Source organism: Podarcis filfolensis, assembly GCF_964270895.1.
Source record: "Podarcis filfolensis genome assembly, chromosome: 7".
NCBI lineage: Eukaryota > Metazoa > Chordata > Lepidosauria > Squamata > Lacertidae > Podarcis > Podarcis filfolensis.
Genome location: NC_139603.1, coordinates 27215430 through 27228728, shown reverse-complemented (window position 1 = coordinate 27228728; position 13299 = coordinate 27215430).

Genomic DNA, 13299 nt, shown 5'->3' with positions numbered 1-13299 from the left:
TTCTCCAATACTCCAAATTCTTGTGGTCCGTACACACTTGCACCTTATGCTGTGCGCCAATTAGTAAGTGTCTCCATCTCCGGAACGCTTCGTGAATGGCGAGTAGTTCTCGGTCATATACCGTGTAGTTCCTCTCGGATTTGTTCAGCTTACGCGAAAAGAAGGCACACGGTCTCCATTCCGACTTATTGCTCCCTGGCTGAAGCAGCACTGCCCCCACCGCCCGGTCTGAGGCATCAGTTTCCACTCTCATGGGTTTTTGTAAATCCACATGCAGGAGCTGTTCTTCCGAAGCGAATGCCTTTTTCAATTCCTCAAAAGCGTGCTCCGCCTCTGCCGTCCAAACGAATTTCTTCTTGCTGCTTAGACAGTCCGTGATGGGAGCCGTTAAGTGGGCAAAGTTCTTGATGAATTTACGGTAAAAGTTCCCAAACCCTAAGAACCTTTGCACATCTTTTTTGGTTTTCGGTGTCTTCCATTCCAGCACCGCCTGGACCTTGCCTGGATCCATGGCTAATCCCTTGTCTGATAAGCGGTACCCCAGGAATTCCACCTCCTTGGTGTGGAACTGACACTTCTCCAATTTCACCCACAACTGGTTTGCTTGCAGCTGGCTCAGCACTTCCCTGACATCCTTCACATGCTGCTCCTCATTCTCCGAATATATCAGCACGTCATCGAGGAATGCCACGCAATTCTTGTAGAGCAAAGGTCCCAGTACATGGTTCATGAGCGATTGAAAACAGGCGGAGCCTGATTGCAATCCGAATGGCATAACGAGATATTCGAAAGCCCCTAGGGGGGTGAACATCGTTGTCTTCCATTCATCCCCCTTCTTTATTCGTATCAGGTTGTACGCTCCTCTCAAGTCCAGTTTCGTGAATATCTTTCCCTTCCTCACCCTGGTCAAAATGTCATCAATCCTGGGCATGGGGAAAGTCACTGGTTCTGACACGGCATTCAGGGCCCGGTAGTCCACGACCAATCTCGGTTTATCCGTGTTTTTTTTGTCCACAAAAAACACTGGACTGCCCCCCACCGCTCTGGACTCTCTGATGAAACCTCTCTTCAGGTTTTTGTCAATAAACTCCCTCAACTCCTGCATTTCCCTGTCTGACATGGCGTACAGCTTGCCCACGGGTAGCTGGGCCCCAGGGACCAGGTTAATCTGGCAGTCAAAGTCTCTATGCGGTGGTAGTTTATCTGCTTCCCTTTCGCTGAAGACCTTGCTCAGGTCAGCGTATTGTTTGGGCACCTTCCCTTTGTTCGCCACTTCCGTCCCTGCTATGGAGGCTTTTGCCCCTTCTGGCACCTTTCCCTCTTTGCAGTGTTCCAGGCAATGTCCTGACCCAAAGGACACCACTCTCTGATGCCAGCCCACTAGCGGGTCATGCAACGCTAGCCAGCTCATTCCCAAAATGACTGGCGCCCCTCCCAGGGTGGCTACATTGAACGCTATCCTTTCGGTGTGCCTTGCCACCCTCATAACCATTGGGACGGTCTGTAGGCTAACTTCTCCCCCCAACAGCTCCCTCCCATCGATCGTGGTGACCTGCAGGGGGTTGCTTAAAGGGAGTGTCTGTATCTGGTGTTCCGCTGCAAACTCCTTGCTCATAAAATTACAGGAGCTGCCTGAGTCTAACAGCGCCTTGGTCTTTAGTGGGTATCCGTTTGCCAGCTCTAGCAACACCTCTATTACTAGGGCTGGTCTTGGAGGTTCCGGAGTGGGCACTTTTACTGCTCCTTGGCCTGTCTGCAGTGCCCTGACAGAGGCAGACAGGCGTTGGCTTTTACTGGCTCCTGGACTTCCTCCTCCTTTCCCCCAACAGCCCCCGCCATCCCTTGCCATTCCTTTCTTTGCGGGCAGACTCTGGCAAAGTGACCTGGCTGCTGGCAGAGGTAACATTTCTTGGCGCTCTTTCCCTCCTTCTTCCTCCCTTCACTGGGATTTGAAACTGCGCGCGCGCGCGCTGTTCCAACTTCCATCGGCTCTCCGGGCGGGAAACTTGGCTCTGGAATCTCTGGAATGCGGAAATCCCTCCAACGCTCTCCTTTCCCCTCCCGCTTCTCCAAGGCTCTTGCCTCCTGGCGCGCTCCAATGGTCAGCGCTGATTTGGTCAGCTGGTCCATAGACTCCGCCCTGGGCGCCCGGGAAAGTTCGTCTTTCACCGCCGAAGAAAGCCCCTCTTCAAATAGCATTTGAATGGGTTCCGCCGATAGGTCCCACCCCAATCTATGTATCAACATTGTAAACTCAGTCCAGTACTCACGAACCGATCGGCTCCCCTGTTTGCAAGCCATCAATTGTCTGCGTACCAGTCCCTGTTCAATCTCGCTGGAAAACATCAAATCCATGGCGCGAAAAAACTTCCTCGCGTCCTTCAGCATGTCACTATTCCCTGCCATCAGGGGCCTGACCCAGTCTCTCGCCCCTCCTTCGAGATGGCCAATCACAAACGCCACTCGCGATGCCTCATCGGGAAAGTCATTAAACTGCAGTTCAAGAGCATACTGCATCTCTGTCCTAAAGGCTTGGTAGTTCCTGGGGTCCCCCCCAAACTTCTGCACCATTCCTGGCATCTTTCTTGCTAGTGTAGCGCCTTTTGCCTTTTCTGCATCCTGCGCCCTCCTTTCTTCTAGCCTCGCCGTTTGCATTGCTAGCTGGAGTTCCAACATTCTGTACCTTTCTTCCAGAGTTGGACCTTCTCCAGCTCCTCCTGCTCCTCCGGCTCCGGCTGGGTCACTCATGATGCCTCTCTGCACAAGCTGCTTTCAGGGACTGTCCGATTGCTGTGATGGGATGATGAGCTGCTTGTGCGTAAAATCCTGATCCCTCAGAGTTTGGCTAAGTTCCCAAACCTCTGTCTGTGATGGAGCTCCTTAAGCGTGGCTCCATCAATTGCTCGTTGAATCGGACAGTGGGCGTTTACGGAACTTCTTCCAGCATAAAAGCTCCTTAACGGAAACACGTCTTCTGGACTCTCGGCGTGACAGTTTCCGCCGAGGAGTGGGTGTTCCTACGGGAGGTCCTGAAACCCCCCCACTGTTCTCGCTAGAAGTATCTCTGAGCTCTCCCTCCGACTCACTTTCCCTTGGAACTCCACTTCTCCCCCTGCTGGTCCCCTCCTCCGCTGAGTGGTCTCTCTCAGCCTCCATGAGCCCTTTCACCTCCTTCGTCTCAGATGACAGTTCCCTGACAGGTACTAACTGTTGAAAGAATGTATTCAAAGGAATATAAAGAATAACTCAATAGTGATAGGTATATTCATTACTAGAATAAGGCTGTACACCAGGAAATGATAGGTAGTTCAACTATACCTTTTTATTTTTTCCTGGTTTTTTCTTTCTTTAACTCATGTTAATAAATAGATAAGACAACAAAAGATAGTAAAAATACGAATCAGTTTAGTTTATGTAAGTAAACAGAATACTAATTGTATATGGTTTTTGCTTACACGGATTATATATATGTTGACTCAAGAAGATGTACAATATATGTGTATGTTATACGAGATATGATATATGAAATGTGTCATATGATATAAGAGATTGTTAATAAAGCAAAAAAAATACAAACTGAAAAAATAAAATAAAAAATAAAGCTGAATTATCAAATTTGGACTTTCTGAAACCAGATGGGAGCAAAAACATAGCCACCATTCAAAATTCGTACTTAGCCGAATTTTGCGACTCAGTTTTCAAACTAAACGATGTTTACCACAATGCATATATTAGGGGAAAGGATGCATAGATGTCTATCTGTGTCAAATTTTTCTCCAAAACCTTTGTCTTAGACTTATTCAATTTAAATCCTGCCATTTGACCAAACTCTTAAATTATTTCCAAAACTCTTTTCGTGCTAGCTTCTGGCTCTTGTAATGTAAGTACTAAGTCATCTGCAAATGCTCTCAGTTTATATTGTTTAGCTCCGACCTGAATCCCTTTAACCAACTGGTCCCTCCTAATCATATTAAGCAAAACCTCCAGGACCGATATAAAAAGTAATGGGGAGATAGGGCACCCCTGACGTGTCCCTTTTTCATTCTTGAACTCTTCTGTAACCACATTATTTACAATTAGTTTGGCTTTCTGTTCAGAGTATATTGCACCTATACCATTCTCAAACCCTTGGCCTACCCCCATCCCCCGGAGGTTCTTCAACATAAAACTCCAAGAAATGTTGTCAAAGGCTTTCTCGGCATCCACAAATATCAAAACAGCTTTAGTGTTTATGTTCACTTCCAGCTTTTCCAAAATGTCAATTATATTCCTTACATTGTTCGACAAATGCCTTTTTGGGAGAAAGCCCGCTTGGTCCCCGTGAATCTCCTCCATCAAAACTCTTTTCAGTCTCTTTGCTAAAATGTCAGCAAAGATTTTGTAATCCACATTCAATAACGAGATGGGTCGGTAGTTTTTAAGTTGGGTCTTTTCAGTCTCTGTCTTTGGTATAAGTGTAATGTAGGCCTCTCTCCACGTATCGGGTGCCCTTTTCCCCTCCATAATCTCATTGCAGACTTCCTTCAGAGGTTGTATCAACCCTTCCTTCAAAACTTTGTAATATTTGGAAGTCAGTCCATCCGGTCCGGGGGATTTGCCCAGCGTCATGCCTTGAATGGCATCTTCTATTTCTTGTGCTGATATCTCCTGGTTCAATATTGTCTTACTTTCTTGCGAAACCTTTTTCAGCCCATTTTCCTCGAGGAACTGTTGTATGTCCATTTCTTTCTGCGGCCCTTGTGTGTAAAGTTGTCTAAAGTAGTTCTGAAAACAATTCCTAATTTCCGCTGGGTTGCTTATGTTTTTTCCTTCCACTTCTATATTTGTTACCGTGTTGAGTTTTTGTCTCTTCTTTATTTGCCAAGCCAGTAACTTGCCACATTTATCAGCAGATTCAAAGGTCTTTTGTCTCATTTGTTTAATTTTCCACTCTAATTCTTGATTCATCAGTTCCATATATTGTGTTTGATGAAATTTGATTTCTCTTAAAATCTCTTGGGATTTTGGCTTCGATCTTAATTGTTTTTCCCCTTCTTTTATCTTTTCCAAAATTCTCTCCTTTTTCTCATTTTGCTTTCTCTTCTTTAAAGTATTTTGCTGAATCAAAAACCCTCTCATCACGGCTTTGCTTGCGTCCCATACTATTCTTTTTTCTACTTCAGACCTTAAGTTGATTTCAAAATAGTCTTTCAAGGTTTTTTGGGCCTTCTTGCAGATCTCCTCATCTCTGAATAAGGTGTCATTCATTCTCCATCTGAAGGAACCAGTTGTTGTTTGCCTCATCACCATCTTTACAGCATTATGGTCGGAGAAAGTTTTTGGGCAGATTTCTACTTTTTTTATGTTCGGAGCCATACTGCTAGTCACCCAGATTTGGTCAATCCTTGTCCATGTCATTTTGGCTTCAGAAAAGAAGGTTCCCTCTCTTTCTAATGGGTGTTTTGTTCTCCAAATATCAATCAAGTCCATATTGTCAGTCATTTCAAAAAAAGTCTTTGGTAGTCTTCCATCTTTTGTTATTACCTGTCTTTGTGCCTTGTCCATATTTGTTGAAACTACTCCATTCAAGGTTTCAGAACGAGACAGGGTTAACTGTGGTTAAAAAAGTGAAATATTTGGGTATAAATATGACAGCTAAAAATGTGAATTTGTTTAAAGATAATTATGAAAAAACTTGGAGAGAAGTGAAAAAAGATTTGGAGATTTGGTCCAACTTAAAGCTTTCCTTGTTAGGCCGTATTGCAGCTATAAAAATGAATGTATTGCCAAGAATGTTGTTTTTGTTCCAAGCATTGCAAATAATTGATAAAATGGATTGTTTCAAGAGGTGGCAAAAAGACATATCTAAATTTGTCTGGCAGGGCAAAAAGCCCAGAATTAAATTTAAGATATTAACGGATTCAAAGGAAAGAGGGGGGTTTGCCCTGCCAGACTTTAAACTTTACTATGAAGCGGCAGCTTTCTGCTGGCTGAAAGAATGGCTACTTCTTGAAAACACAGACATTTTGGATTTGGAAGGTTTTAATAACATTTTTGGGTGGCATGCATATTTGTGGTATGACAAGGTTAAAGCACATAAAAGTTTCAAAAATCATATTGTCAGAAAAGCACTATTAAATGTCTGGGTCAGATATAAAGACTTGCTGGAAAATAAAACTCCAAGGTGGCTGTCGCCAATGGAAGCTAAGGCAGTTAAAAAGTTAAATATGGAGTCCAAGTGGCCAAGATACGGGGAAATTTTGGAAAAGGAAGGGGACAAATTGAGATTGCAGAGTTTTGAGAAATTAAAAGGGAAGGTGAGAGACTGGTTGCACTATCATCAAATAAATGAAGTGTTTAAACTGGACAGTAAAATTGGCTTCCAGGTGGAAAAATCAAAATTGGAGACAGAACTGTTAGAACCCAGTACTAAGAATTTGTCCAAAATGTACAATTTGCTGCTGAAATGGAATACACAAGATGAAACGGTTAAATCGGTTATGATTAAATGGGCTCAGGACATTGGTCATAATATTTTGTTTGCTGATTGGGAAAAGTTGTGGACCACCGGGATGAAATTTACGGCATGTAATGCCTTAAGAGAAAACATTATGAAAATGATATATAGGTGGTACATAACCCCAGTCAAGCTTGCAAAGATTTACCATTTGCCTGACAATAAATGTTGGAAATGTAAAGAAACTGAAGGTACATTTTTTCATCTTTGGTGGACTTGCCCGAAGATTAAGGCATTCTGGGAAATGATCTATAATGAACTTAAAAAGGTATTTAAATATACTTTCCCCAAGAAACCAGAGGCCTTTCTCTTGGGTATTGTCGGCCAAGGGGTGTTAAAGACGGATATAACTTTCTTTATGTATGCTACAACAGCAGCTAGAATACTCATTGCGAAGTACTGGAAGACGCAAGAACTACCCACACTGGAAGAATGGCAGATGAAGGTGATAGACTATATGGGCTTGGCAGAAATGACGAGCAGAATCCGAAACCAGGGAAGAGAAGCAGCGCAAGAAGAATGGAAAAAATTCAAGGACTATTTAAAGAAATATTACAAAGTTAATGAAAGTTAGAATGATGTTGGACTGGAAAGTAAATGGTTACTATTAGTAATGGTTAAGACAAGGAGAATAAGGAAGAATAGTCTAAATTTAAATTAAAATAAGGGAAGATTTGCTGAACAATCGATAAGAATTTGGAATACAGAAAGGGGAGGCATGAGGAAGTCGGGGAAGATAGGATATGAAATTAGGATATGAAATGATACATGTTTTTTGTTTTGTTTTTGTTTTTGTATGTTTATGTTTGTTGCATTGTGTTTATATGGAAAAATAAAAATATTATAAAAAAAAAAAGGATGCATAGATGTCAACATATTTGTGAAAATAACATACAAAATGCATGTCTAACCTCCCTAGGGAGGGGGTTTCTTAACTTGGGTGTTTACACAGAAAAAGCTCTGTCATTTCCACCTCTTTTGGTGGCGAAACATACAACATACAACAAAGCCGCAGGGTTCTTAAGAGAATGCATGGGTTGAATCCAACCAAGTCATTGTGTGAGTGCAATAGCTTCCTTTTATGCAAAAGGGTTCCTCTTCCCTTTCCTCTCCTCACATGTCCCCTGCACTGTTCCCCAATCCCAGAGTCATTTTTTGGGGTGGGGGTGGGAAGTGCAGTTGGCGGAGTGAGAGGGGAAGTTCCATTGCACAAGCAAAAGTAGTTTTCACTCACACAATAACTTAATCATGCCATGTGAATGGAAATGGGAGTTTCCATTTCCTCTCTTCCCTCCACCAACCCTCTGGAACTGATTTTGAGGCTATGTGGTGACCTGGAAGAGATAGTAGAGGAAGAGGATGCTCTGAAACATGCATGGAAGTTTGTTGCATGAGCAGAGCAGCAGTGTTCGGTACACCTCATAAGTAAATGCCATATCACAAAACACCTTGAAGTCTTCAGTGGTCTAATTTGAAGGAAATCCAACCCAGGGTGCATGCTGTGTCTCCTAAAACTTCACCACTCAGAGAATTGGAGCGAGCATAGCAATAATCTTTCATTGGGTAAAAATTTAATTTGTGAATCTTCAGTCTAAGCAACTTGGCTACTGGTTGTGATGGTGACTATTATGCTCTGCCTCCATGGACCGTCAGAGGCAGTGTGTTTCTGAATAATAATAATAATAATAATAATAATAATAATAATAATAATGGAGCTGGTATTTGTCCATAAACAGCTTTCCAGGTCATGTGGCCAGCATGACTAAACCGCTACTGGCACATGGAGGACTGTGACAGAAGCCAGAGCGTACGGAAACACCATTTACCTTCCCTCCACAGCGGTACCTATTTATCTATTTGCACTGGTGTGCTTTCGAATTGCTAGGTTGGCAGGAAATGTGAAAGAGCAGCAGGAGCTCACCCCATCACAGGGATTCGAACCGCTGACCTTCTGAACAGCAAGTCCAAGAGACTCAGTGGTTTAGACTACTGCGCCATCCACTCCCTAATAATAATAATAATAGGTGCTAATATTATTATTTTCTTATTTGTAGCCCACCCATCTGACTGGGTTGCCCCAGCTACTCTGGGTACCTTCCAGCACATACAGAAACATAATAAACACCAAACATCAAAAACTTCCCTATTACAGGGAATACCACTTGCTGCAAAACATGGAAGGAGAGCGTGCTCTTGTTGTGCTCAGATCCTGCTACTGGCCTTCCTTTGGGCATCTGGTTGGCCACTGTGAGAACAGGATGGCAGGCTAGGTGGTCCATCCAACAGGCCTATCCCTTTGTTCTTGTGCTTCTCTTGAATTGGCACATCCAGTTTGCCTCCGGACCACAGCAGCATCTCTGTGCCATTCCCAGAATAATGTGCATATCCTCATCACAGTACAGACTCATCACAGAAACCCTGATGAAAGTCGCCCCTGTATGCAGGCACTAAGTAGCCCAGCAATACTGTTCTTTTACATGGCTTTATAATAACGAGAATTTGTTTTTGCCATGTTACCGAAAACCAATCCCTCTCGAAAGGCCAGATGAGTTATTCGTATAGCTCTGCTTCTTGTACAGAACTGCGGGGTTCTCATTTATGTGCCTTGTGTATAAGCCTGTGATTCATGCTAAACAATTTCTCCATCTATGACTCTGTGGGATAGCTGTAAACACAGCATAAGAGGCTTTTGTTTTTACCAGCTACTTCCTCACTGTTCTTCTGAGTGGCTGTGTTATAGGATGGAGAAGGACTGGCGCAAATAAGAAATATGAGCCGTCTTAACACAACCAGTCAATCACTATGAGAAATGATGGGGTTATCTTATCCCAGTCTTAATTAGAGATGAGGCCAGATTGTAAGTCTGTGGTCACTGCATGATTGGTGCTGGGAAAATGTGGAGACTGCTGAGCTCATAGTCAGAAGGCACTCAGGCAAGGGTGCTGGGCATATGTAACAGCCCTGCAATGTCGTGGCTGCCCAACCCATGCAGCTGCTCTGATTTGAAGGCTGTAGCGACCCTCTTTCTGAGTCATTGTGATGACACAAATCATTTTTATCTGAATGGCCTCCACAATAAGGCACCAGGCTATACAAACAGGGTCTCTCTTAAGAACAGCTCCTGGCCTGAGGCAGGTTGCAATTCCAAACATTCATTTTTCAACCCAAATGAAGTATGGTTCAAGTATTATTTACTTCGGCCATTGGAAGACTCTGCTGTGATAGTCATCTTTTAGCAGGATGTGCTATGGCGTGTTCTTATTGTGTCGTTTGATGAGTGTTTTCAGAATTTTGCCTTGTACATTTTTCAAAAACGTTGGCTTTTCATTTATTTTATCTGTTTGTATCTTATTAGTCACTTTGAGATTTTTTATTTAAATAAAATGACTAACAGATGTACCGGTAAATAATGATGGTGATGTTACAGGCCTTCCATGTGACAGGAGTTCATACAAAGGCCACAGCATTTGAACTCGGCTCCCACTGCAACTTGGATGTCTTCATCCACATTTGACCAGTCTGAGAATAGGATGCTGGACTAGATGGGCCATTGGCTCTTCTTATGTTCTTATGAATGATGGCACCACTGGAGACCTGGAAAGTATAACATCCCAAAGGCAAAGGTAGACAGTATCAAGAAAGAGCAAATCTCCTAACACTGGTCAAGCAAGAAGTCAAACTTGACTTGAAAGGTTTTTTTAGCGATCAGGCTGATTTCCTTGCAGTTTTGAACTTTAACAAGGAGAGCCACACATATTGAATTCCTGCCTAACATCTGCAAGTTAAGACTTGCAATAAAAGGGTAAAGGGACCCCTGACCATTAGGTCCAGTCGTGGCCGACTCTGGGGTTGCGGCGCTCATCTCGCTTTATTAGCCGAGGGAGCAGGCGTACAGCTTCCGGGTCATGTGGCCAGCATGACCAAGCCGCTTCTGGAGAACCAGAGCAGCACACGGAAATGCCGTTTACCTTCCCGCAGGAGCGGTACTTATTTATCTACTTGCACTTCGTGCTTTCGAACTGCTAGGTTGGCAGGAGCAGGGACCGAACAATGGGAGCTCACCCTGCCACGGGGATTTGAACCACTGACTTTCTGATCGGCAAGTCCTAGGCTCTGTGGTTTAACCCACAGCGCCACCCGCGTCAGTAGGTCTCCCCAAATTATTAGATCTAGCCAGGCAAAATGAAATTTTGCAGAATTGAGCTAGGATGGTCTTGTGTTGAGCATCTTAATTTTTAAACTTGGTGGCAGGTGGATCCAGTTTTGAATATAACTCTGTTCACCTCACCGTCAGAGCAGGAACCTTCACCCACCATTGTGGGTAACTCTTAATCTAGGGTTCAGGCTTTTAAATTTAACTTTCATGGATGGAAACGTGAGTCAGGAACCCAAGCTGAGAGCCGTCACACCTGATGAAGTCCACTTTATCAATCCACCCCCTAGATGACACATCTGAAAGTAATACTACCATGTCATGGGCAGGTCCCTTTGACAATACCTGAAAGGCAATCCACCTGATCCAACTAGAATGGCAAGTGACAGGCTGAATCAAAACACTATTTCAAAGCAGAACAATGAATGCTAAGAACGTAACCAGCTGACTTAGCGAAGAGAGAATGTCCTTCCTGGATGCTGCTGGGCGTGCACTGAATGTAATAAAATGCCTGATCAAGATTATCCTGTTGCATTCATTTAACATAAACAATACGACCTAGATCTGACACAGCAGTGACACAATATTTCTATAAGCTAAGCTGGGAGGGGGCATATCTCTTTATTGAAAGACTCGTTGCACAGAGTTCTTGATTACCCAGTTCCAAATTAAAAATAAACATATGATAGCAGTCTATTAAGATAAGAAGACTGGTAAAGAGCATATCTTATGGTAAGTGATTAGTATTTGTTCTCCAGCGAATGCTTTCATACCTTTGGTTTCAGAAGCAGTAGTCCATTACTCTTGTACTTGCACATCCTGTCCTGAAGAATTTGGCCACGCATTTGTGCCAGTGCTCTTTTGCAACATTTATTTGCTGCTCCTTGAGCAGATTGGTTTCCGCAGTGATTTTAAAAACCCCTTTAAAAATCATTCCAAACAATTTCCCTAGCTATAGCTATAGGTAAAGGTAAAGGGACCCCTGACCATTAGGTCCAGTCGTGACCGACTCTAGGGTTGTGGCGCTCATCTCACTTTATTGGCTGAGGGAGCCGGCGTACAGCTTCCGGGTCATGTGGCCAGCATGACTTAAGCCGCTTCTGGCGAACCAGAGCAGCGCATGGAAACACCGTTTACCTTTCTGCCGGAGCGGTACCTATTTATCTACTTGCACTGTGACGTGCTTTCGAACTGCTAGGTTGGCAGGAGCAGGGACCAAGCAATGGGAGCTCACCCCGTCACGGGTATTCGAACCGCTGACCTTCTGATCGGCAAGTCCTAGGCTCTGTGGTTTAACCCACAGCGCCACCCGCGTCCCAGCTATAGCTATAGATATTCTGAATTGCAAAGAGGCAACAGAGTGTCTATGGTAGTGTGGAACCAAAGTGTAGTTTATTTAATGTTCCTCATGAACATCCCAGGACTTGACAAGAGCTCCCAGATGTGCATTCATGGATGGTTAAAGATTTAGGTATGTCAACCAGACTTTATGAGTCAGGCATCATACCAGCCCATGGTTTGTGCTAACCATAGTTGCAAACCTGCACCATGGCTTTGAGCTTTCAAACATACCACAGTCAACCATAGTTTAGAGCTGCTTGGCTGCTCTTGTTTTTTCATCTGTCTAGCATTGAGCTTCAAAAGTCCAATAAGTTCATTCTCATCTCCCTCTGAAGGTGGACCCGTGGCCATAATAACCCTGCTTTGTCAGTGGTTTGTTAATTCAGGTGTAATGGCAAACCACAGTTGGCTTAAAGTGTGGCTTGCAGGCCAGCTTCAAACTATGGTTTGATATCCTGGTTTGTCACAAACCATGTGTACTCAGATATAAACCCCACTCAGTTAATTGGCCTTATTCCAAAGTAAATGGGCATAGGACTGCAGTCTCAGTCAGATTAGGATTAATAGTGGTTATTATAGCTGAAGGTGTGACCACCAGAGATGTCAGAAATACAGGTTTGCCACCCCAGATGGCCACCACCCACTTCCTTCTCTTCTGCCTGTCTACAGCTTTGTTTCTCAGCTCTGTGAGGTCATCATGTCACCTCCATTACAGGTTGCTGCTAGAGAGGGTGGAGGAAACATGTGCTGTGATGTTATGTTATGGGGGTGGCATCTAATGTAGTGAGGAGACGGGATTAGTTATGGAGTTGCTATTTTTAACCAGTTTGCATTTGGCATCATGTATTGTTCTGCTCTGAACAGAAGAACCTAATAAGTGTTCCATAAAAAAATCTCCTATTCCACCACGAGAATACATGAATCAATACACCATATTATCCGCCAGTGTGCATGGACGTATCAACAGACAGATAGACTGGCAGAATGATACAAACCTAAGTTTATATAGAACTCTCAATCTATGTGGAAATTTTCAGAGCTTAGCTACCTGAGCCTTAAAAGGATATTTGACTAAATTAGATTGAAATGCAAATGTAAACATAAATCGACCAGAAGGTAAAGGTAAAGGGACCCATGACCATTAGGTCCAGTCACAGACGATTCTGGGGTTGCAGCGCTCATCTTGCTTTACTGGCTGAGGGAGCCGGTGTACAGCTTCCGGGTCATGTGGCCAGCATGAGTAAGCCACTTCTGGCAAACAAGAGCAGCACACGGAAACACTGTTTACCTTCCCACTGGAGCGGTACCT